Below are 27,237 nucleotides of genomic sequence, written 5' to 3'. Positions count from 1 at the left end.
TTTCGAAGAAAAAAAAACAAGTCCAATGCTAACAAAAAAGCCCAATGAAATAAAAACAAACTGCAAAAGAGGATTTTTTTGTTGTGATAAATACTGGTGGCTTTTTGAAATATTGTTTAGATGACTGTAGTAATGCTACAACTCTGCTTCTACATGTACAGCCTGCACATGCATAGGTAGTCACGGATTTATTGCTATGATCATGTGTTAGGCAGTTGTGTTGATTCTTCCATATCTTTAGAAGTAATAATGACAATTTTTGGAGGTAATAAAATATCACATGTCTCTCGTATTAATGTGTTTCTATCACTAGCTTCTTAGACGCATTTGGAAACAATCAAGTTCTTATTTTAAGGAGCCTTAAGATAAGGTATCTGTGAGCTCTACACTTGGGGTAATTGATCACATTTGTTTCCTGTACGTAGGTCCGACTCCTCTTTCCCTTAAACTTGGCATGTTTCTCATTACCCTATGCCTTGTTAGCCTACTAGAAATGTTCTACTGTGGTGAGTGAAAACAGGACGATACTATTACAAACCACATCTAATCAGGGATGGCAGCCCTTCTCCGTCTCCAGGAACTTTAGCACCCGTAATGCCTTTCTGCAGAGCCCTCCTACGGATTGAGGCATGGGCTGCTCTTCTGCCGATGGGCTCAGCAGCACTTCTGCCATCTGTGCTAGAGTCATACAAAGTGGTTCTGCTTCAGGATGGGATCACAAGCACGAGAAAAACATATTAAGCATACCGTGTTTGCTTTCTTTCCAACAACGGGAAAGTGTTAGCTCTTCTGGGTAGATTCAGGAAGCATCTTTTGCCTTATTTGTGAAATGCCACGTGGTAGTGTTTGTTCACAAAGAGTTTGAATTTCAGAATACAACAGTTTTTATTTAAAAACAGCCTTGTTATTTATAGCATTAAAAAAAAGTCATTAAACTTTCTCATAGCAAAAGAAAGAATTTAGGCTTTTTCATGGTCTGTCTTTACATTGGATTTATATTGGTAATGTTGGAGTGGATCACGCTCTGATTACATTGAAGGGAAGTCACAGTGCTACATCCATTTTTTATCAGCAGAGAATTTGTCCTCATTTATTTTGATTAAAAAACTGCTGTTAGGTTATATGGTAAATGGACTGATCCTGTTGCATGAAAAATACGCAGTGCTATATTTTTAATTTCCTCTTCTTTATTCTTTGCATTCCTTCTCCCCCTTTCCTACCAACAGTCAGAACAGGAAAACTTGAGCATTTACCAGAAAGGCAGAGAAACAATTCTACCTCTAAACTCAAACCTATGCTTGTACGTGAACCAGCAGGGAGGATTTTAATCAGGCCTTGCTGGCTCTGAGAAATCATCTACGTACAGCACAAAACCGCTGCAAGGAAGAGAGGATGGGAGGAGGCAGGCTTTAGGGGTATTTCATTTGACTTTCTGTAGACTTGTTTCTTGTAATATCTCATTTAAAGAGCCAGGCAGTTTTTACCTACAGAGCAAATAGCTTATAACAGCCTTTAAAAGTCTTGCAGCTGGCCAGGTTTGGTATTCCAAGGTAGAAGTCTCTTGCCACTAAGGGAGCTGCAATGCTTTCCCTAAGTGGTGCAGAACGTGTTTCTTATATTCAAAAACTAATGTTGAAGCTATTATTAGCAGCGCTATCTTAATCTCACTGAAGTTAATATTCAGAATTGGCTACCACTGAAATATTTCAGTTTAGCAGAAAACAAATACTGCATTAGGGAAATGTTATACCCAGTGAGGGATCATTATTGAGTTTAATTGATAGTAAAAAAAGTAAAATTACTAAGTGGGAAAGAAAATCCTGTACTCGTACTGAAAAGAGATCTCGTCAAATAATGAAACCTTTCTGGCTATTAGTTCTACTCTGAATTCCTCTCTTTTCTAAATATGCTTTTCATGCTGCATTTATGCAGTTCACTGTAATCTACCTAATTTGTTCCCATGCTCTTTCTGGGCTGTCTTTCCTCTCTGACCATCTAGAGAACTTCACACATTGTCAACCTATCATAGGTGAAAGCTTTTGAAGATCTACTACTTTTCTCCCAGCCTAATAAGGTCAGTGACCTTTCAAGCTCTACTATTTCCTTTTCTATCATTAGCCTGATACGTGCATCAGCTACCTCTCAATTTTCTTCATCTCTTCAATGCCTCACTTCTTCCTTTGGACACTGTCTAATTAGGAACTTAATTTCCTCTTCCCTGATGGAGTTTTTGATAATAGAGAGATCCTATTCACCCCTGAATCGCAGAGCAGCACCGTGATTTCCTGCTCAGGGGTGTCTTCAGGTATGTTAATTAATTTTCACGGTGGTGGCTCTGACACAAAACCACAACAGATTGACAGCTTATTGCTCCTGTAGAAAATCCACCGATGAGGAACAGTCCTGTCCAAATTCACTCTGGAGTGAAGGAAGACCACAGCTACGGATAGCTACAGATGAGGCTTTCATGGCTTGCAAGAGCCCACGTTGCCTTGAAATCTTTTCTGCAGCTAGCACTGGCTTCTCTGCAGAAAAGACATGTGCTTTTGACAGACTTTGTCATATCCCCATTCCCCAAACCCCTTGTGCTCCAGGAGAGTAACTGCTCCTGCCCCAGGGCCATGTGCCACGGCCATGCCCTCTCTGCTTTTCCTACACATAAGTGAGAACCTCAGTCACGTAGGGGTAAAAGAGGCTGGGAGGGACCCAATATTTTTTTCAGGACTGGGATTTTAAAAGTAATTCCAAAAAGCACCTGATTTTTGCATGAGCAATTCTGGGTACAGGAAATGCATTCTGTGGCAAAACCTTCATGTTAATTTAAAAACAAAATGTTGTCCAAGCTAAGTTTCTTTTACATTTTCACAGAATCACAAAATCATTAAGGTTGGAAAAGACCTGCAAGATCATCAAGTCCAACCACTAATCCAACCCCACCATGCCCATTAAACCATGTCCCGCAAGGCCATGTCCACACGTTCCTTGAACACCTCCAGGGATGGTGACTCCACCACCTCCCTGGGCAACCTGTTCCAGTGCTTCACCACACTCTCAGGAAAGACATTTTTCCTAATATCCAGCCTGAACCTCCCCTGGCGCAACTTGAGGCCATTTCCTCTTGTCCTGTCGCTTGTCACTTGGGAGAAGAGACCAACACCCACCTCCCCACAACCCCCTTTCAGGCAGTTGTAGAGAGCGATGAGGTCTCCCCTCAGCCTCCTCTTCTCCAGACTGAACAACCCCAGTTCCCCCAGCCGCTCCTCATCAGACTTGTGCTCCAGACCCCTCACCAGCTCCGTCGCCCTTCTCTGGACACGCTCCAGCACCTCAATGTCCTTCTGGTAGTGAGGGGCCCAACACTGAACACAGGATTCGAGGTGCGGCCTCACCAGCGCCAAGTACAGGGGCACGATCACCTCCCTACTCCTGCTGCCCACACCATTTCTGATACAGGCCAGGATGCCGTTGGCCTTCTTGGCCACCTGGGCACACTGCTGGCTCATATTCAGCCGGCTGTCAACCAACACCCCCAGGTCCTTTTCTGCGGGGCAGCTTTCCAGCCACTCATCCCCAAGCCTGTAGCGTTGCGTGGGGTTGTTGGGACCCAAGTGCAGGACCCGGCACTCCGCCTTGTTGAACCTCATACAATTGGCCTGGGCCCTTCGATCCAGCCTGTCCAGATCGCTCTGCAGAGCATTCCAACCCAATTTTGCTACATTGAGCAAATAATAAATTTTCTTAACAATTTTCTTTACCACTTTCAATGCATTTTTCTTTCCACAGAGTCACAGGCTGCTCCGCAACAAGCCATGCCCTTCCTCTCCAGTGAGGAGGTGTGCCAGGGCTGCTCTGCCATCTTTAAGGTGCTGAGAAATTTTTGGTAGGAGCCCCATAATTACTACTTTGTCTGTACCTATCTCTGTTGGCTTGCGTAGCAAGTGCTGGGAGCAGACTCGTGCGTGCTGTAACATCACCGGGATTGCTGGCGTTATATCAGGAAGGGATTTGGCAGCATCCATCATGTCTGTCTGGGAAATTTGGGCTCTTGCTGCTCAGTCCCTGATACAAGAGGTGCCAGGGCTGCGCCGGGGGGGCAGGGCTGGGCAGAGGCAAGGGCGCATCCCAGGCCAGATGCTCCCACACACACCCCCACCCTGGGACAAGGTGGTAAGAGGCAGGAGGTATCACCAGGAGTCCCCTACCCCTCTTCCCATCAGGGCCTCTTTTCTCAGTTTTTTTGCAGTTGCTAGCAAACATAAGCCCATCTATTAAAAAAAAAAAAAACCACACACACAAAAGAAAACAGCGAAGCCCGAAGTCTGCTTGCTCTCGTGTCAGGGATGGTTCTGAGGCCAAACTACGCGATATTGGGGCAGAAGGCGAACATGAGGTTTCCATTCCCCTCGTGCTCCTCCTCTTGATCTTTCTTGAGCAATTCTCTGAGATAACCCAGGATAAGACCCAAACCTCCAGCAGAAAGCATCGCCTCCCAGCATCAGTGCAGCCCCTCCGCGCCGGGAGGAAGGCTGCCACGGGGTTTAGGCGCTGGGGCGGGACTGGGGCAGCCCGGGCTCCCTGCCGCGCTTGCCCGAGGGTTTGCTGGGCTCCGGGCAGACTCCCTCACACCCAAGATACCCTGGTGCCCTGGTGAAAAGCTTGTTTAAGACCATCACTAGCACATGCAGAGAGGATTTGTTATCCAAATAACGCATTTTCTTGGTTTTTGTTAATCTTTTGAAAGCCTCAAAAGTTTAAAAGCAAGCCTCCCCAAAACCCCTCACCAGCACAACAGCATCTGTTTCCCTCCTGCACACCTGTATCTTGAAATGACCAAATTCTTATTTAAATTTTAAAACTGATCTACGAAGTTTCTTATTAACCTTTTGCCGCTGAACTAAAGCATTCCCTTCCCCAAACAGTGTCAAAATGGAAACAACTTTGAGACCCAGTGTTGCATCTAGACATAGTGCGTGCTCCTATATGCCTGTGTTTGTGCATTTTCCCTTCCTCTCTTAAGCCGGGTTTTGAGATTTCGGTTATTCTGCAAACAAGACCCAAGAGAGACACAATTAGACTCCCCTGGAGACTGACCCCTTATAGTGCCCACCTGTAGCCGGACCCAGATAGCATCCCAGTGCAATGAATTAGCACTCTAAGCTGATTAGACCAGCTCTGCACAACTCTATTTTATTGACACAATGAAGAGAGGACAGAAAAGGGCCTGAAATGAGAAAATCATTTCCATGCTGACTGAATTAAAAGAACAAAAGAGCTCCTTGCAGTTGCAGCATTCAATTTGTCGGAAAAAAAGGAAGCCACTTAATGGATCACAATAGATCTGAGCAGACAGATGAAATTTAAAACTTCAGCATGAGTGCGATTACCAGCTAAACATATTCTCAATCATTTCCTCCATATGCATAATTTAGTCGGATTGTTTTCTTCGGGGTTTTTTGGAAAAACACCGTGCGAGATGTTATCTCCTAAGTGTCTTTGCATCCCGTTTTTCAGAATCAGGGAAAGTTGTTGCGTTGTCTGGTAATACGTTTTGTTATAAGATGAAGTACACTAAATTGTGGCTGGGTATGTTTCCCTTTCTGCCCTGCTTCTAGAAGTTAATTAATATTTTCAGTATATGGAAACAAATAATGCAAGATCATCTTATTCGAAAGGAGACCTAAATTGATTATAAATCACATGCATTATTCTGCTCTGCTTAGAAGAGAATGAATGTACTGCAACTCATATTCTAGCAAAATATATTAGCTTGTGCCACTATAAACAGCCTTCTCATTAAACTGAGGTTTAAGCTAACAGTAATAAGACAAGAGTACAGACTATTAAAGGGGTTCCTGTGAATGATATATATGATGACTTACAAAACAGATATGCAATTTACTTTGGCATTTTCATATCAAAATCTACTTGCCTGTATAAGAAAATATACCTTTAAAATAAATCTATGAAATAAATTGAAAACATCAATATTTTAGGCTCCCTGTCCTTTAATTATGTAAGAGCTTGAATCTGACACAGTCTTAATTCAAAAGTGAAAATCAGTCGCATATGTAAAAATATTCGAGTTTCCCAGTATATATTTATATTTTCTAAGTAATAAAGTATTAAAACAAGAAAATACCAAGCACAGTCCTGGGAGCGTGTCGGCACATAAATAACATCGCTTCACGGCAGATTCCTTGAGAGTTAAATATTTAACATTACGCAGAACGAGGCCCTTATTTTTCTACTCAAAATTTTAAAAGTTTCTATCTTGTTACAATATTGACAAAACAAATATATCTTGCAGACCCAAAATTCAAAACAAAAACCATTTTCTGAATCTCGCTATGACTTCAGAGCATCTGCATTCGGCTCGTTTGCATCGACTTGTCCTGACGTATATTTTTATTTTCTGAGCATGTTTTAACCAGTTCACTTTACATCCTCTTTGCCTTTTGGTTTGCAATTTTACCAGCTTTTTTGTATCTATTTCTGAGGTTTAAAAAAAGAAAAAACACAAAAAAGAAAACAACCAGTAAAGGAGTAACAATTGTTTATAAACCCCCTATTTTGAAGCTGATACCCTGCTAAAGAGAAAGCTGAGTACTGGTAGGATTCACTTCTGCTGGCTGCTATTACCGATTTGACTAAGCATTTCAGAAGGGTAAATACCCAAATCATTCCGGGAATGACTGACACAGTATGACATGTGGTTAACAGCCTTACCATGCATGCGCTTTGCTTTCAGAAATTTTACCGATGCCAACGAAACCTTCCAAATATTTCAGATGAGAATTTTCCCCTGCTCTTAAAAACCTTTTACAACCATGTCTGAACCATTCAAAGGATTCCCAACTGGAAAGGTTACTGTAACCATTTCTTCTCCCCCCCCCTTTTCTTTTTCCAATTGATTGAGCTAAGAGTTTTCTATATATAAAAAAAAAAAAAGCCATGTATAAAGCTTTGGGATATTTTAGCAAACTCAACGTAGTGTAACTTTGCTGACAGCTTGTCACATTTCACTGACTGTCTGTCTGGGATCCTGCGATAACATCTGCATTCACTCAGGGCGAGAGCTTACCCTAAGACAAAAAAGTGGGTCCTGCCACATAATGCTCCATCATTCTGTCAGTTCTGACATGGCATCTGAATTTTTTTGAATCACTAAACACTTTTGGGACTCTGGTCCTTATTATCTTTCCTTAGTTTCTATACTCACTCGGCAATGCTGAAAAATGTAAAATGTGCAAACAAGGTAGTGGACGGCCCGGGCTTTTTGTCGTCTAATCCTCAGCCCCTCATTCATGCTCACTGTTAATCTCTTAAGACATTATAAAACTGTTAGACAAAGAAATGTGAATACCTCTGCTTCTCAGCAGAATGGGAGGAAACCAAGGAAAATCTGGATCACGCTAAGCTTTTCTTTTCACCACAAAAATGGTAACTTAAACCTGTTGCATCAAATTATTTATAATTCCCAACACCAAGGCTTTTTTTTTTTTCCTTCTTCAGCGTTACAGAACAAGCCTGGCGATATCACAGGAGGAGGAACGCTACTGCCGAATTTTCCAGACACATGAAATGTGTCTCTCACAAATAAAAAAATTATACAAAGCCCATCAGAATACGGGCAAATTGGTTTTAATCCCTCCGCTGTTTAATGTTCGGCGGGGCACGCAGCTCAGAGCCCCGTCAGGTCTGCCCGAGACCCACTTTGGGGAATTTCTTTGCTGCGGAAGGACCCGGAGCTCAGTGGCGGTGGGTTTGGTGGGGATGGCTTGGGGGGGGTCCCAGATGGGGTACAGCACAAGTGCCCCCGGGCTGGCTGAAGTCTCCTTGGCTGGATGGGATGAGGGCCCCATTTCACGTTAATCCAGCTCTGTTTGGAGCCGTCTGCTATTTCAGGTCATCATTTCACTCCTCCCGACTCCCACCGCTGCGGGGGCATTAGCATGGAGACAAAAGCAGCCCAAGCACCTATTCTAAACCCATTCAAACTCAAACCCACTAAAAATCACACCCGAAATGATACTGTTGCAATCAGCTAAATTTTATTCAGGAATGCTGGGGCTGAAAACCAGAATTTTCATCTTCTGCTCGTGCATTGTTGTCATGGATGGTGGGAGCAGATAGTCAAGTCTTAAAAACGCTCCAGAAGCACACAAAAGTATTTGAATGCAAATGCCAAACAAGTCACACATATTGAGCCGAATCCCTACCACGAGGGTTTCTTTACACACAGAGCAGCTTCTGTTGAAGTCGTAATTTGCAAATAATTATTTTAACTAGTGTGAAAAGAGGGCATCGTTATTTCTGCCTAAAAAACATGTTTTATTCAGCTTCACTTGCATCGGTGGGAGGCAACAGGCTTTGAGGACAGAAGTTGAAATGTTACCTTTTTCACAACAATGCTAGCCATCAAATTTGGGAGATTATTTGAGAAAAATCAACTTTTGAAAGGAAATAGCGGGGCCTCATACTGACAGGGGTTGAGCTGCTTTGCCAAGGGCGAAAGTGGTGATATTTCAAGCAGAGGAAAGAGTACGGAGGAAGGTACAGGCAGACTCCGTCCCTGAGAACGGTGAAGCACAGAGCCTGGATGGACCAAGGGACACTGAAATGCTGCCATGAGGAAAGCAGAGACAGGAAAGGACAACGCAGAGAATTAAAGTATATGCAGGCAGTAAAAGGCAAGCAGAGCCTGGTTAGCAGACTGCGTACATGGTGAATGCCAAAGGCAAAGACGACCATCATAGCAGCGACCTGCTGAAAAATAAAGTGAGGAAGGTGAGGGCCAGATATAAGGAGCAGAGGTGGATGGGACTTGCAAAGGATCCAGAAGAGGCTGGGCAGAAGGAAATGACAGGGTTTTTCAAGAGGCTGAACAAGGATCCCAGCTGGCTGCAAGGTTTTGGGACATCGTGGAGGCCAGTAGCACTGGCTATGGGAGGAGGCGGAAAAGAGCGATGAAGGAAGAAAAGAGAGGTGCACTGCCTGGGGCCAGCTGGTCGAGGGAGATGCATTTTGTGACCACAGGTCTTCAAAGAAGCAAGAAAAAAGGCCTCCTCTCATAGTCTTAATTGGGAGAAAATTGTGAGATGTTGACCGTGGTGCCAAAGAGAAGGAGTATTTCCAAAGGCATGACACGGCACTGCAGCACACGGCAGCTCTCCCTTTCCGTGCTGGGCATCAGCACCATTTTCCTCTGCAGACACGGAGGTTATGGTAGGATCATTTCTGGGTTTACTATTAAAGGAAGACAGAAAAACTGGTTTCTCTCCTCCTCGTTAACTGCTCAGTTTGGTGCCTGCCCGTATAGGTATTCCAAATAGGTAGATGCCAAGTTAACACTAGCAAGAAAAATTACTTTTTCCATGTTCACATGCAAATTTTGGCTTATACAGAGTTTATCACTAGATGACTGTGTAAGAGTTGGCTTTAAAGAATATTTTCTGTAAACGCAGTAATGCTGAAAACTTTCCCATACCCAAACTTCCATTTTCCCATCCCAGGGAGATTTACGTTTTTGCACAAAATCAACATTACTGCCATGGTTTTGAAACACCCGCTGCTGTAAGTAACAGAAATACTGTGACCGCAAATCTCTCAGAAAACACGAATATTCAGACTTAATTTTGAACAAAATACGCATATAATCATAGCTACACTTTTTGAAAGCCAAGTTACCACTTGAGGCCATTTCAGGAAAATAGAAGGGCATTGAAAGTTACTCTCAGAAATCCTGTGAAGATACACACCAGGTCTCCAACAGAGCATGTAAAAACTCACAGAGTAAACCCAAGCCCATTTTGCACAAGTTGCCAATACACTTCATCAAGTTAAGACTAACACCACCACTTTGGGAAACCCACTATACACAAGAGCCCCTTTACGCCGTAGGCTTCACCTGATGAAACGTTATGCCTTTTGTGAGATCTTTTACATCTTTCTACGCTAAATGCTAGGACTGTACTTTGAAGGAAGAGCTACTTAACAGTTGTATTTTTTTCCCTAAATTAATACTTCTTGTACGTGCCAAAGTTAACGCGACCACATAAAATCGGGCTGGATTATGACAACCTATGTCTTCACTCCTGCGTGTGCCACCTACCGTTCAGCCAGGAAACACGAGGGCTGTCACGTCAATAAAACGCCATATTAATGCTCTCTGGGGTGGAAATACCCTATTAGCCAATTATTGTTTTTTATTTTTTGCTTCCAAATAAGTATAGTTTTGTACCATTCTGACAAACACATCCGATCTGCTAGCCCTAGCAAGCAGGAGGTGGATTTTTTTGTTTTGCTTTTAAAGTTTAGTGATGTCTTTATTAGACCAAATGCCCAGATTTCAATGACACCATTAAATAACGCCATGGTTTAAATGCCAAACCTCAGTACTATATCCTCTGAAGTGCATGTGTTCGTTTGTGTTAATAAGCGTTTTGCTGTACGCTAACTCCTTTCTTCATTTGCTTCTGTTTAATGATGACCGTCTCCTCCTGCCCACATGTATGCTCGTCTCTCCACTGCTTGTTGAGCCATCAAGACACACCTTTGTTTCATTTAGTATGCAATTTTCACCTCTGACCCAAGAAACTAGTCTTAGGCTTCCTGAACTTTATTGCCTGTTAATAGACTGCTGGCTCTCTTTTCAGCAGTCATAGAAATGGTGGAGAGACATTTAATTGAAAAGAGGGACAAAGCTAGAGCCTGAAAGGCAAAGTCAGTAGGGTAAAAAAAAAAAAAAAAAACACCCAGAAATAATATGTTTGAGGAGCTTTGGATATTCTTGACAAGTTTGTGCCTCTTTACACAAATAAGAAAGACATCATTGATTTAATTATCTTCCCAGGGAACAAAGGTATAATACTCTGAATGGTGCTAAATGATTGATCTGGTAATTCATCTTCTGCTAACAACTATCTATGCATTTTGTTTCTCTCCAGTCCTCAGGCCGATGGCATTAGCAGCAGTGTCATGGAGCAGTCCTGGGCTTTCATAAAACATCCACAGATGCTCTTTCCTGCCAGTATTTAGGGACACATGGTTACAATTTTGTCTGTATTTCTTTGTCATAGATTACTTTTTAACTACATCTGTTCAATTAAAATAAAAAAGAAAGACACAGCTAGGGTGCATCAGCTTTATCTCAAAAGGAGCCTTTTAATGAAATAGGGAGATTTAATTTTGTAAGTGTTCTGATGAGTGAGATACACCTTTCTGGTTTTTCAGAAGTTCTCTGTTTGGTGAATAGTTAGGAAAGGACATTATTACAGCATAAGGATATTATTGTACATGGAAAGGCATTATTAAAAGTGATTTATTGTGCTGTGTTAGGAAACTTATAGGAAAAGTCTGATAATATATTAAACTTGTTTATTATGGACTTCATATAATTTTTGAATAATGCAGCTTTTTCTTTTGACAAGAGCAATAAACTCTGCTGGTATAGACATACGTTGATTATCCCAAGTCAACTGCGTTGCTTAAAGAAACATACCCAAACAATCAGCTTTTGACAGCTGCATCTCCTGTTATTTACAATAGCCATCACAGTAATAACTCACCATTTCTATATTAATAAGGCAGTGAAATTTATTATGATGGTATTGAAAAGTTATTAAGTACTGCATCCCAAGTGACAAAGTACCACAGCACTGTCACTATCCAAAAGCAGTTGCCCATCCATCACAAAGCTTTCCAGATGGTCCTGCATCTTTATCGCTCCCAGGTTGGTGACATCACCTGTTCACCCACTCAAAATTGATGATGAAAGCAAACAGATCTATCTTACTTACATTTACCAAATCAATTTAATTTTACAGGCCATGGCTTAGTGACATATTGACTGTTTTCCTTAATGGCATCTACTGTACTTAATGCAAAGAACTCATCTTTGAATCCTGGCTTGCATAATGTGGCATTTCATAATAAATTTTTTATAACATATTTATTTAATGGGAAGAATTATGATCGTTTGTCAGTTCTATTAGATGCAATTATTATTCTCTTCAGTTCTGTCTTTTTTATTTTTCTTTCTGACATTGTCTTTCTTAATGGTTAAATTCAATTTACAGCTTTCGTCTTTTAAAGGGATATCTGGCATATCTCACAATGATTTTTCTTTATATTTTGATAATTTCATAGATCTACTCCAATATCAGCTTCTCCCCCAGTTTATTTAGTGCTATTACCTGCTTGGAAAAAATGCTACTGAACTCAAATAAAATCTGCCCAGGTCACGTTTGAGTAAATAATAACCATCTTATTTTGCATAAGAATACAAATCCCTGAAACAACCCCCCAGTTCTGCTCTGAAGACGGTAACAAAACTTCCTTCTCCCCCTCCTACTTCTAAGTCCACTTGACCCTTATGGTTTCACTCTGCTTCCCTCAGGAGTTAATGCTCCTCCTGATTAAATTAAAACCTCAGTGGCTTTGTGGGGAATACATACACAAACCCACAGAGAGGTTTCTGTGGCTTTAGACCATGCCATGAAATGGATAATTTCCTGCCCCCAAGGTCAAGGACATGGTGGAACATCCACCGCAGGTGGAGAAACAGTCAATTCTACACAAACCATTTCTAGTTTTATTGAGACAAAGGTGCTGCCTCGCCTTTTTTATGTGAGATTTCACAGCCGTGCCACACCAGCACCCACTCAGCCTCCTGCACCGGCCAAAACCCTCTTCCTGATGCTGTTGCCACGTTGGCTTTGGGTTGGCTCAGTGACTTATCAGCGCCGTGAGCAGCAGCCCCCGTGCCAGAGGCGGCTCAGGACAGGGGTGAGTGGCATCTCCCTTCTGGCAGCTGCTAAAGCGTCTCAGCTACCTTATGTGACACAGGTTTTGAATCTTTTCTGGGAATATCTCCATTGTAGAACCCAAGAGGGAGCTTTGCAGATCTTGTTCCTGCTTCCTTTCCAGTGAGCAGCAGCTGTGCCTGAGCAGGGGAAGGTTGTGGTCTTTGTCCAAAAAGAGGGGCATCACGTCCCACTGACCTCACAATGTGAGACTCTGCTTAATCACATTAATCAAAGAATTAGGAGAATTGAAGAACGGAAGTAAGGAACAGTAGAGAAAGACAACAGTGGACTACTGTGTGTGTTGCCTCCATGTCCTAACACTCTTCCATCCACACGAAACAACCCAAAGGAGCAACAGCTCCCTTTTGCTGTCAAATATATTTAATTCAAACTGAATGACAAGTCCACCTGCTCACACCTTGCTATTCGAGGACCTGATGTTTGCTCATTTGTAATTATAAACTGTCTGCCCTCTGAGCAGGGAGAAAGCTGGCGTTAACGGCCAGGTAGCTGGTTGGGGTATACAACTGACATCGTCTCTGAGAGCAACAGTTTGCTCGTAAAGCGTCTGTCCACCTTGCTACAGGACTCCTATTGCTGCAGTAGCATCTGACTTAGCCACAGCCTCACCACAAGACACAGATGCAAACAACGGAAGAATTCAGACTGGTGACATTAGCAGCACCGTAAGTAATGTCTGTTTTGTACACCGCTTTCAAGGGGCTGTCTTAAGCACCCTCATGCATACTCACCCCAGGTAAGATATACGGTATGAACTCCATCCGATGTGGCACCGAACACTATGTCCCTAACAGAGAGCTTAACACAGCAGCTAAGCACATGCTTAACTCAAACACCTGGGTAATCCTGTTGGTGATAAGCCTGTGCCTAAGTACTTTATTGGATCTCAGCCAGAGTGCTCTCTGCCTTGCAAAGCTGAGCTCCAAACGGGATAAAACATCACCTATGTATTGAAGAAAAGGTAAGGATGTCACCCCCACCTGCAGCTGCCAAAAGTGGATGGTCTGTTGACCTGGGGGAGAATATGCTATCCGCAAAACTAGGCTGGTCTGGTATTGATGAAAAAGCATCCCCTCCCCCCCACTATAAAACAAATTATGCCTTTTTCATTACAGATAACAGAATAAGCCACATTCCTATTCCTGGTTTTGCTTCAATAATAATTTTTCAAAGGTTCCTGAAGTCCTTACACTGCTGAAATCCACACGCAAGGAGAAAATGTAGGCAAGGAATCCCCCCGCTTTCCAACCACCTGGTCCAGTGTGGAGTTGCTTTGCACGTTAATGCTCTTAAAGACGATTCAAGAAAAGGTCAGGATTCGGTCTGTAAGTCAGTGCAGTGTGAAAAGTGTCAGACAGCAGCAGAAAATTAAGGGGTTTTTATTTAACCCTAGGATAAACTCCATATCCCAAAGAAAAATATTCAGAAGTTATGAGGTCTTTGTTCCTTTCATTTTTCTTTTTTGCAAAAGACAATCTACTGCTCTCTCCCAGCGTGTTTTCACTGACTATAAGGGAATTATTTCCCTCAGCAGCGGCATTGTTTCTTAAGAATAGCTTAACATGAGTTTTAAGATGTGTGAATCCCATGCCCAGTTATTTAAAAGATGCTACTTTTTGTTCTGTTTTCTTATAAAAAGAGGCAGATGTTGCTTTCAACATTCTGATAAAAGTTTTCCTAAGGAAGACCCTAAAATGGGGGATAACATCTATACATAGAACAGAATCAGCCAGTAACTCCCGTTGGTTACAGTGGAAGTTTTTGGGTGCTAAGAGCAAGAAAACCAAGCTATTGATTTAGGCGCTACAAGCTAGATTTGGGAGCATATATGTTAGATTCCAACACTGAAAGCCTATACCTTTACATTTTGAACCTCATGAAATTCAACAAAGGCAGTCGTAGGGTACCACACCTGGGGAGGAATAACCCCGTGCATCAGTACAGGTGAGGGGCTGACCTGCTGGAGAGCAGCTCTGTGGAAAGGGACCTGGGAGTCCCGGGGGACAACAGGATGGCCATGAGCCAGCAACACGCCCTCGGGGCCAAGAAGGCCCACGGCACCCTGGGGTGCATCGAGAAGAGTGTGGCGAGCAGGGCGAGGGGGGTTATCCTCCCCCTCCACTCTGCCCTGGTGAGGCGCATCTGGAGTGCTGCGTCCAGTTCTGGGCTCCCCGGTTCAAGGACAGGGAGCTGCTGGAGAGGGGACAGCAAAGGGCTACGAAGATGGTTAGGGGACTGGAACATCTTCCTTATGAGGAAAGGCTGAGGGACTTGGGTCTTTTTAGCCTGGAGAAGAGAAGACTGAGGGGGGATCTTATCAATACCAAAGGGGTGGGTGCCAGGAGGATGGGGCCAGTCTTTTTTCAGTGGTGCCCAGTGACAGGACAAGAGGTAACGGACACAAACTTGGTCATAGGAAGTTCCATCTCAACATGAGGAGGAACTTCTTTACTTTGCGGGTGGCAGAGCACTGGCACAGGCTGCCCAGAGAGGTTGTGGAGTCTCCTTCTCTGGAGATACTCAGAACTCCCCTGAACACATCCCTGTGCAACTGCTGTAGGTGAACCTGCTCTGGTGGGGGGTTGGACTAGATGGACTCCAGAGGTCCCTTCCAACCCCTGTCAGTCTGTGATTTTGTAACTTATTATTTAATTTTCATAAAGAGAGATGGTACAGCAAAAACCCAGAATCTCAAATAAACCTAAATTTAAAATTTTAAAAATTCCAAAAGAAAGCCAAAGAGTGCAGAATTGAAACTTAAAATTGCAACTATTCCGGTCCCTATAGATCAGTGGGAAGCCTTTACTCCAAAACAATTTTTAAGACATTGTCCATCTTTCCCCAAAGATTCACATCAAAAATGTCAGAGGAGAGGTAATCAAATAGGCAAACAGCCTCCTAATTTCCATTTAGAAATAATAGCATCAACTCAAGCATACTCTACCAAATCTGAGATGTTTTTTAGCCTCACTGTCATGACAGGAAAATATACTCTGCTCTATAAATGGATTATATGCTGCTTTATAAAGCTCTAAAGTATTTTTTATTTCTGTGACAAGTTTGATTTATTAGAGTACATTGCTCCAGTTTTTACCTTCCTAGTAAAGAAATAAAAGTTTAGGATAAAAAAAGCTGTGAAGAAATTACACCTGTGAATGAGACTTAGAGTTTGCTATAGCACTAAAAGACCTGGATTTGAATATTTGATGTATTCCGGAAGATGCCGGTCGAAGATAGGTGCATGTGGTTTCGTGACCTATTCAAAGGCTTTCTTTGAAATACTCTCCCAGTTGTTTTTCATAGCAGGGCATGAACCACGATGAAATCACTAAATTTGTGTTCCCTTCCTTTTGTTTAAAAAAAATTACTGCCATCCCTTAAAAGCTTGTTTTCTTTGTTGATTAAGAAGCAGTCAATTTTCCCATTTCAAACAACCACTGAGCAACAGCCTCCCGACCCCCTCGGATATTCGGGCTGCCGGCAAATACTAAAACGTTGGTGACAAACTGCAAAAAAGCTCGACCTTTCCCCTTGTCCGGTGACCCCCTGTTCGATTTGTACTTTAGCTAACCAATACCTGATTAGATAATGCTCAGCTCTAGACCCACAAAATGAGATAAAATTCAAATTTATGGCTTTTCATTTAAACTGGTCTACAGCACTCTAATCATGACCCAAGCACAACTATATCCCAACAAATTCTCTTTGTCCTAAAGCGTGTTTTATGGCTGAAGTATATAAATGGACACAATAGACATTGTTTTCATGGACTTGCTCTGACAAAACTCTGCGTCGATGCCATAGGGAGTCTTGCTATAGGGGAACGTAGGAACAGGCCGCATGAAATTCCTCAGCATTCTGCTACAAATTTTTCTTCATCATCAACTGCCTGACTGCAAAATTTAACAGCAGCAGTTCCTCCAGCTTCCACTTCTCTCCCAAAAACTATAGGCTAATCCTAGTATCAACTTGGAAGTACATCAGTCACAAAAACTGGAAGTCTCAAGTATCCCACAGCTGGAAATACCCAGAACTATGACAACCTTTTGTGAGGGAATAAAAATGTCCTTTCCAAAAATGTAGTTACAGTCCAAATTTGTGTGTAGCTATAAAAGCTTCCCTGCAACGTGCATGTAGGTTTTTGGTTTGAAATTTTCTAGTTTAAAACTCTAGGTTACCTAGGCAATCCTAAACAAATGCAAAAAAGGAGCAAATCTTTCATAGCAAAATCAGTAATATATGCAGCATTAGCAAACACCTAAGGAAGATGCTCAACTTTCCCTCCAAAAATATTTTAACATGTTTATGCTAATTATTTTCTTGAACAGCGATTCTTCCTTCATCATCTTTGAAAGTCAAACACCATTGCATGCTCAGTGTTTCACCTTAAACTCAGAAAAATGCAGATAAAATGGAAAGATTGATTTTCCAATCACTTAGTCATCCTCACTGTAGCTGCAGGGGAGTCTATTCAAGAGAATTAACTAAGCACACAAACATTAGCAATGTTGCAACCCCACTATGTATTTCTCCGAGCGATGCACATGTGAGATGAAGAAACAAGTAAGACAGGACACAGCAAAATTCTTTCTTCGGCCTGTGGGACCAGCGAGCAATTTGAGCAGATTGAGGGATCTCGCCTTTTGAAGCCACCAGACACAGCTGACCTCTATAGCACCATGAACTATTCTAGGAATTACATATAATCAAACATAAAAGAGTATCTTGACAGCAGCTACATCAGTGCAATTCACTCAGCATGCAAGTATCATTGTGGACAAAACGATTTTAAAACATCTCATACTACAAAGTCATTTAAATCCACAGTCAGTAAGCACCATACAGAAACTTTGGTTCCATCCTTCCTCCATTTAAAAAAATAATACTTAAATTTCATCTCGATATCAGCAACAGCAGACTAAATTCCTCATTTGTTAACTGACTTACTGGCACCTAGCAGGAGAAACACCCTGTTTTACAAAAATGCCCAATTCAAGCAGAAAAACTGACACCAGAAAAGCTCATCTTCCCAAGACTGGACCTAAACCTCAATAAATTATACCTTCCCCTCACCATCCCACTCATCCTTTGACACTGCCTGAGCCCACACACCCGTAACGGCTTCTTTCTCCCTTTTTTATCCCAAGGCATAGGTCCAAGCTAGTGATGGTTTCCTGAGCAGTGTGGTGATGACCATCTGGGCTGGGCATTGGTAAGGTCTTCTCCAGCACTACCAGGTCCCCCACATCCGTCTTTTAAGCCTTAACCTTCACTACGTGCCCTTTTACTCATTATGTAAACTCTGGTAACCAGCATTTCTTTGTCTCCCTTCAATTACAATAAATGTACTTAACCCACTTGTTGGAAAAATATTCTATTTCAGGCTCCCTTGAGCACTGCAGAGTACTTCTAGATGAGTGGCCAAATTGCAGAGGGACTCGACTGTTGATTTTGTGTGATTTTGCTCCAACGCTTTTCAATAGCTTCTCCCCAGCTGTCCCCAATACATAGCACTGTTCAACTGGCATAAGTCCTGCAGCTTGAAAGGGATTCAGTCTGCCAGCTGGGTTTCCAGCACTATCAAGATATGCATTTCTTGTGTGGATTTCGTAGATCCCAAAATCCTAAATATTTTAAGCAGGAAAACTAGCCTTTAATACTGCAATATATTATCAACATCTAAGGATGTGAAAATCAAGATGGGTTTCCCTCAATATTAATGGGACTATCCTGCACTATACCACCTGAGGAATACCCTAAAAATACCCTAATTTTGGTGTATGTTAAACCTGCAAGTACAGCCACGTCTCAGCAGTTGCTCCAATTTCTGTTATCAATATCTGAGCTTAATTGTGGTGTGGTTAAAAGTCAGATTTTATAGCTTCCTGGTGCCTTTTTCAAATAATAAAGATTTCTCACTAGCAATTATATTGCATCAGGGTCTGTTAACTCAATGGAGTGCTGCCAAGTCTATAATGTCTCCTGACACTATTCTGTCATATTGTCACAGGTCTCACCAGAGTTTAAACAACTGAACGGAAAGTTTGGAATGAACACACCGAGTATTTATGGACAGTTAAGAACAAATCAAACCTCTGTTTTCCACTATATCTACAAGGCTCTGCTCCACAGTGAAACTCCATTTTTCCTGGGAAAATGAACCTCCCAACTGTCCAGAGGTCAGTCGTGCCCCTGGAGAGCCGTGCAAACTCTGCACTTCTCCCCTTATCAGAAACCGAAGGAAATGTACAGATGGAAAGCTGAGATTGCACTCCGTTTCCACGGCACATTGTTAAAACTACGAATAAAACCATGCAAGAACATTTGTTACGCCATAACACAACTGGAAACGTGCACCACTTGAGGTCTAAAGCCCTGACCATGGATCTGCAACTCAGCCAGGTCCATGGTGATACAACAGCAAGGAAAACACATTGCCCCTAAAGGCAGGGAAAGCAACAGGCAACTGCTGTACTCACCAAAGGAGGCCTTGAGCTCCTTCAGGAAAACCAACATTTCTCAGAGCATCTGCAGGAGTAACATGAGCCACATCATCCCCATGTGTGCTAGGTTTGACACCAGCGTACAAACATGCTTTCACCAAATGAATGGCAAAATTCCCATTAAGTTAAATGGAACCAGGATCAAGCCCCCAGCTTTCAAAGTCTCCGAGTAGCACAAGGTTCTGCAATAGTAATTTTAAGCACATAATGCTCGATTTTAGGGCTACTCTAACCATTGTCGACAGAAAGCGGTGATGCACAACCCTGAAAGCAGCACCCAGTTTCTTTTCAAATACATAGTGCAATTTCATTTGCAAATCCCTCACCCACAGACATACTGCAGGAGTGCACAAGAGCAGATAACAAATGGTACAGAAATGTTCCAACAACGCAACTTCTTCTTTTCCTTCCCTAAAAGGGGCATCACCTGCCAGTATCCACCCAGACAGATTTCATGCGTGAAGAGCAACAGTAATTCCTGCCTTTTTACTTTTTTCTTTAATTTACGCTTGTTTCCAACCAAAAAGCCCCAAAGCAGTCTTTGTGCACACAAATATCCTGTGGCTGCTTCAGAATAGGACTCAAATTCTGCAAATATTTCTGTGTTTATAGACACGCAAGAGAGTGCAATAGACCGAAAGAATGTAAAGTGTCTTACCTCCCAACCGTAACTGGGATCTTTAAGGTGTGGCCGCTGCTCTCCTACAAAAGGGCCAAACTTCTCCCCTGCTTCAATCCTCCTTTTGGTCCATATCCCTAATCCTGCTCCAGGAATGTTGGATTCTCGGAGCTCAAACTCTGAAGGAATGGGAATGTCATCAGGAATGTATATCGGAGCCTTGTAAGGAGAGCTCTCCTTTGGCGTGAAAGCTTCGCTGGAGGTTGCTGGAGAAGACGGCTCTTGGATGTTGGTGGATGTTGGACACTGGATGTTTTCAGCCTCTCCATCAGCTTCAGGTGCTTCCTCCAAAGGAAGCTCAGGAAAGCTTTCATACAAACATTCATCACCTGGAAAATGAAGCCAAACAGTAGGATTTTAAATAACCTGACAGATTTTGCATATGAGACTCTTTCAGCCTGCACACGAAATGGAGAGGACAGGTTGGTAGGCGGGTGGCACCTTCATCAATCACTAGTTCCGCAGCAGAGCCTCACCCTGGAAGGAGCTGAGCCTTTTCCCTATTGTAGGCCTGGGGGTACACAGTGTTTTTCTCAATACTCCTGACATCAAAAGTGGTTTACATCATCGAACACAAGCGAGGGAATTACATACAGATGTATATACAGGCACACCCTATTATCCGGATATAGCGCTTTGCATTGCATACTCTTTGAAATGACAATTGAAAGCCAGCATTTTATGTTACAACTGAAATCTAAGTGAAGTGAAAAGCAGGAAAGCTTTACTGGTCTTTCAGAGAGACAGATTGAACCTAAAGTAGCCAAAATTAAGTTTGATGGCCTCCAATTAGTCTTTGGAGGAAAGGATCCAGCCTACCACACAACTCTTGGCAAGAACTTCAGCTGATGTAAATCAGTGTCTTACCATTGACCTCCAAGAAACACAATGGTCTAAAATGAGTTCAGGATCCAAACAGCACCTTATAGAGAACATGAACCTTCTCCTCTTACAGTTGCAAAAAAACCTGGGCCAGATCCAAAACACATTTAAAAAAAAAAAAAACAGCAAAAAACCTTCATCTCTGGGGCTTAGCCAGCAAACAAAAAAAAAAACCTCACTATTTTTGACAGCTCAAAATGTAAGGCTGATTGTAAATTCCTTTTAGTCAAAAAACTCTGAGTAACTTCAGCAGGGGCTTTAGCTGCACCAGCAATACAGTACTCAACCCAGTAATACATGCAAAAGGAGCAAAAAGACAAACTAACCAAAAAACTTTTAATTATTTACATTCATTTAACTTTATTAATGTTACCATACTTTTTCTACACACCAGAACTCATTCCACTTAATTCTAATCTAAATAGGAGGCAAGAATAATATTCTCCAAGGAATGAAGTTGAGAGATTGGGTATTTAAGATCTGAGCATGAGGATATTTGCATAATATGGTTGGCCCAGAAATTACAGCGTTACGCTGGGCTTGGCGTTCAGAATGACTCCGTTTCAGTGAAGAAACAGGAAACTTTAAAAATGTTCTTTCAATTTCTTGCTCATTTAAGAAACTATCCATGGTAGATTAGCACCGTATGCCTTTTCCACTGGAAACTGGTCATAGCCCATTATCTCTCACATCTTTGTTACATATTATCTCACAGTTTTATATCTGTACTTTCATGCTTCTGGTACTGCCTAAGACAAACACTGGGACATAACAAATCATTTGAATAGATTGCTCCCATCACGTGACTGGCAAACTGGATTCTTCATCTGTGAGCAATTTATTCACAGCCATGAACTGTTTTTCTTTCTTTTATGTGGCACTGGCTATGACCTCATACATGTCACAAGAAAGTTCAGCTACCCATTCCCTCGGCCTCTGGTTTGGCAGACTCTCCCTGCACTTTAACAATTGAACCCAATATTGATTAGTTTGTCACTTTTCTAATAGCTGGCACTCTGAGAAGTAGAAAATCTTGACTGACTCTACCATTTAGCTGAGAAGGACACACAGAGGGATTTTCCATCGCTTGTGCTTCAGAAATCCTACCTGTCATAGCTTAGAGGTGCCAAGTTTGGCAAAAAGATGCTCAAGGGCTCGTGAAAGCACTGGTGTGGAGAGCTTGCTCTGTGCCTAGCACCTACGAGCCCATGCCTGTACTTTTCTGACCAGGGCTGACCCACAGCAAAGCTCAACCTGGTCTCCAAGGAACAGGAAAGACAACATGAAAAGGGTAGGGACACAGCTCCACCTGGATGTCACCATTCGTTTCATCCTGCACTGAAACAACCACATTAGCAGCCATCTCTGCTATGCCATGGCATTGCTGCTGCCCCCAAACATGGCTCTGCCCCAGCGCAGTGGGGTGGGAGAGAGGTTGGTCCGCGCCTCCTGAGCATCCTCAAAACTCTGATGCGCTCCCTGCCTTCGCGGGCTGGCAGCAATGCTGCATCTACCCAGGGCAGGCTCGCTCCCAGATGTCTTCCCCCAGCTGTTTAGATTTCAGTCCTGCCTAAAAGATTTCAGCTGTTTTTGAAACAGGGGGGAAAAAAAAAAAAAAGAAAAACCCTAACCCATGTATACACATGGGGTGCAGGAAGAGAAATCACACAAGGAAAGTGATCTGGATGATGATAAGCACATGGCTCACTGGAAGGGGGGCTTTAAATACTTCAGGCATCTAAATCCTACTGATTTTCCATGACAGCTGGGTGCCTGATACCGAAACTCTTTAAAAAGCCCGTCTTATGTGCTCACTGCTGTTGTCCCCATCCCACCAAGCAGTGCCCCATAAAACCAAGGCTCTCCCTGTGCCCCATGGCCACGCTCAACTCTCCTCCACTGAACAATGAAGCATCTCAGCCAAATCATTTAAGTCGCGGCAAGCAGTGACCTGCTCTGTGCCTTCCCCCAAAGGGCCACCTTCCTCAGCCCCACTTGCCAGCAGCGCCTGCCCACAAGCCAGCACAAGCATTTAGCAAGCACGGCTTTGCAGATGTTTCTTCTCCCCCAGGGACAGTCCAGTTTAATTTCTCTCTCGCAGACTCAAAGGCCTCGGTTATACTTATCTCAGTCATTCTGGCTACACTCAGTTTTAGCCATATAGGGTCAAACCTGCAGCTGATAAATTGGCCTCTGGAAGCCTGGCAGGGAGACAAGTCCATTTGCTGGGTCTATTGTGCCTCCTTTGATTTCCAGCAGCCACACCCGATGTCGTCGTTAAATACGGGCTTTCGGTTTGAAAGCTCTGGAAAATATAATACGCCTATATGCCCCAAAGCCCTAACAGTGTGGGTAAAACAGATTACTGAAATATTATTCTGCCTGAAATAGCAACGTATTCTAACAAAAATGTATTTAAAAATATATTTTAAAACCTCAAAATAAACAAGAAGTTGAATTACGACTGACCAAGAGACAGGAAGACCATTAAGATATATTTGTGAAATTAATGATAGAAGGAGCCATATTAAAATCAGTGTCCATGAACGAGGATCTGGTCTTCATTTTCAAAGGGTGTGAGACTATTCCCCTTAAAATTTACACCCACATGGATCAGAGGGACTTCCAGGAAAACCGTGGAATACTGACTGATAGAAAATCTTTGTGAGGTTAGAATTAGACCCCGGCACTGTGCTGGTAAGCATCATTTTCCCAGTGAACTGCAAATCATTCACACAGATAGCACTGCAGTTTTGAAATTCAAGATGGCTTCTTTAAAGTCCAGTAATTATCCCCACTAGAAATGGGATGAAATAAAATTGAGGCCCCTGATAAGGGAACAGATGAGATTAGGTAATGTGGAAGCTTAGATATTAGCCTCCATAAAATTCTTCACTGCTATTTTACAATAAAAACAGGAGGAGGCTTCAAAGGAAACCCAGGAGGAAAGGTTAATTGCTACTAAAAGACCAGGGTGGACACCTGCATTTGCACTTTTGACACAACCTTGCACGCCAGCAGGAAAGAGTCCACGTGGCTGCGTGCTGGGGATGTGCCTGATGAGGACACGAGAGCGACGTGCCAAAGCTACCGCCGTAACTCCAGGGCCTGGGGTCATTTCAAGAACGAGAGGGGTCCTGGTCCCGTGCATGGCTGGGAGGAGGAGAGGACTTCCTTCCATTCGGATGTTTCTTAGCAGTTCAGCACGCTTTTCCCCTGCAAGAGCAATTAGGTAGGAGGCACTGACGACTGAGGGAGGCAGAGGTTGCTGAACGCAACCCAACAGCTCTCCGCTGGCTGCAATTACTAGCAAGGCACAGGCATGCTGTTTTCAAAAGCACACTGGGCCACACGTTCAATGGAACCGTGCCTTTCTGCAGCCTAAATGCTGCATGACAGGATCTCACATCAAGGGGACGCGCTAGTCTATTACAAGTATCAGCGTTTCAGGGTGGTCTTCAACTCAAAGTTCACACAAAGTCCTCCAACAATCAAGTCTGCATTCATATGTCCAGATCCAAAGCCACCCCTAACAAACAGAAATGTATCCATTACAGACTATCCATTCTCCCTTTCTTTAGGCAATTTGTGCCTGAGGATATACATTCCCAAAGCAACTATTGACTGATAAACTCTCTAGCACATAAATCCGGTTCTCTGCACTTGGACTCATGCACGTGGCCACCAGTGATTTAATCATAAGCTGGACAGCTGATTACTCCGGATGAAGGAGGTAGGCTGGAAGCAAAAGCATCTAGAGAGCCTACTTCAGAAGTGTTTCTAATGCCATCATCTTCCAAGCAGGACAAAGTAAGAGCTGAGATAAATGTGGAAGTGGCTTTTTGCAATGCAAAGATAGACACCGGTTCGTGCCTGCAGGTTCTCAAAGGTGAGAAAGATGACCCCTACCCCCAAAGACGAGACATTGGAGGGATCTGGCTCTGTTCGATGGGAGAAGTCCTTCACATATCAGGAGCTTTGAGCTCCATTAGTGCTGTTGACCATGCTTGATAGGAGCCTTTGGCGAGGATGCATTAATGAAGGCTTTAGGGAAACATATTAGGATCGAGTGAATCAGTCCCTTCTCCTGCGTAAGGCAAGGGTGGACCTGAATGTACCACAAAGCCCTGGCTCAGATCCTTTAAAGAGACCAGAGAGCATTTATATTTGTTTGACCTAGCATTTCTATTCAGCACTGAGGAAATCAGCATGGAGTATATGCAGGGATATCTGAAAAGGAGACAGGCATTTCCTGGTGCATACAAATGAGACACCTTTATCTGAATTTCTGTTTGAACAAGTATTAAAGAAAAAAACTGTTACAGGCAGGGACTGATTGATTACAAAATACATCCACATCAGTCTAGAACACAGGAGGTCAGGAAAAGCAGAAAATTAAGAGAAGGAAACCCATTAGCTTCCAAAGGAACATATAGCCAGTGATGAACTACATGGGAGCCACCTGAGAGTCCCACACCAGCTAGGCATGGCTCAGAGGGGGCCACTTTTACATCCTCTAAAGCTAAGGATCCTTCTCTGCTTCTCCTCTAAAAACATGCAGAGGTTGGGTTACTATCTCCAGACACAGAAGGGACTCCAGCCAAGAGCTACATTACTCTACTTGAAGGTTTTATCAGTTAACGTACCTGAAACTGGTTTGTGCCGCTCCCTATTCACAGAACTGTTCTGTGGAGCTGGACCTAATGGTCATTATTTATTATTATTTGTATTGTAACACAGTCTGGGGGCCCCAGGCAGGACACCATTGTGAAAAGCATCAGACAGACCTAATCAAATGAGATTAGATTCTAAACAGAATAGACCTAGTAACTCCCAGCTAGGTGAAAATCATAAAACTAACAGGGGAGAGAAAAACTGGTTTACAAATAGAAAGTTTGGTTGTACAACAAAAGAGATTACAAGCAAGTATAGAGATAAACACGGCGCTTGAAGTGGTTTTGAATTATTACTTCAGTTACCAAGGAAAAATACTTTCACAAATATTAACCTTCAAATGCATGGCTATTTTGCGTACTCTTGTTAGCTGACCCTAACACAAGCATGAGAAAACCAAAGCTGTCCTGAACACACTCAAAAGGTCCAACCCTGAAAACCATGCTCATGGACCACGCAACGAGAGCAAGGAGAACCAAAGCACCCGCGCGGCGGCCCCAAAGGCCAGATTCGGATCCCTCTTGCACAACTTAAATCCACAGTAATTATGTTAGACTTCCACCGAGGAATAAATGAGATCAGTGTCTGTCCTGGAGTCAGCCAAAGTCGCTCAAATTTCTTCAGTCTGACACTAATATAACAAAATGAGAGGGAAATGTGGTGCCCAGATTCCAGCTTTCCCTTCGTGCTCATGGCGCTGCAGATTGCAGACGACATTTGCACAGCGCAAAACCTTCCTGCCCCGCAGTGCCAAGCCGTGCCGAGCAAACCCTTCTGCGGCGCCGGCAGAAGAGGGAGTTGTAGGAAAAGCTGCGCTGACAAAGGCAGGCGAAAGAGGCAGCCAGAGCACAGCGCGCTTTGGGGCTGAAGTACAGAAATCACCGACTTTTCATGGTGTTGCACCCTGGGCTGCAGTGTCCGTGTGAAAAAGAAAGGGAGCTCGGTTTGGATCACCGCTGGAGCGCCCCGTACAAAGGGCTCAGTGCTGCCGGTAGCTTCTGTCTATGCCTCATTGCAAGGTGCACATCGGTAACAACAGTGCGGGTAATTCACAAGACAAATTAAAAACCTTCCTTGTACGGGAAGCAGCTTTTGCTTCTTAAATTATTGTGCCTGCAGAAAAATAACCCTGAAACAAGAGGCTCATACTGGGAGCAGAAGTGAGCTCCTGAGGGTAGGATGAGCACGAAGCACTTGGGAGAAATCTGTCTGCAGGCGAGCGAGAAGTGAAGTTACACACACTCAAGAGCATCAGGTCTTAGAGAGGATAATTTCAGCATTGCCAAGTGTTGGTACTAGACCAGCAAAGTCATAATATAGTAACTGCGCAGGGATCTGCCCGTCTGCTCTGGCAATTCTCACTATCAGCCCCTACAATAACTAGTAGCGTTTGGTGCTCTGTCTAGTGTCATTCATGTCTAATTGAGTAACACAGTCAAAAGCATCTGATGTGGACCAGACGCTGGCTTTTAATTAGGGTCCAGCACTGAGAGACTACGGGTCAAATTCTACTTTCATTTGCACGGGAGCCACTCTCCTTGATGTCAGGGGAAGTTGCACCTGCGTAACTGAAAAGCAAAATTTGGCTGCTCATGTTCCTGTGCACTTTCCATATAAATTATGTATCACATGCTGCAACAAAGAATTATAAACGTTGGCTGGCACGCACTGA

At 43.1% G+C, this 27,237-nt stretch overlaps 1 protein-coding gene across 5 annotated transcripts in view; it reads right to left on the bottom strand.

The window, feature by feature from the left end:
• MECOM (MDS1 and EVI1 complex locus) overlaps positions 1–20,160 on the bottom strand; it is a 194,639-nt gene extending 174,479 nt beyond the window's left edge. For 3 of the 5 annotated variants that reach the window (XM_059822423.1, XM_059822425.1, XM_059822424.1), the window contains exon 1: positions 19,989–20,160. The gene's annotated coding sequence lies outside the window, so the exon portion shown is untranslated. The remainder of the gene's footprint in view (positions 1–19,988) is intronic. The other 2 variants (XM_059822426.1, XM_059822427.1) reach the window with 1 other exon arrangement.
• Between the last annotated feature and the right edge of the window lie 7,077 nt (positions 20,161–27,237).

The sequence above is a fragment of the Gavia stellata genome, chromosome 11 (assembly GCF_030936135.1).
Source record: "Gavia stellata isolate bGavSte3 chromosome 11, bGavSte3.hap2, whole genome shotgun sequence".
NCBI lineage: Eukaryota > Metazoa > Chordata > Aves > Gaviiformes > Gaviidae > Gavia > Gavia stellata.
Note: the sequence above shows the minus strand (reverse complement) of the source record. Positions and strands in the feature narration are given on the sequence as shown.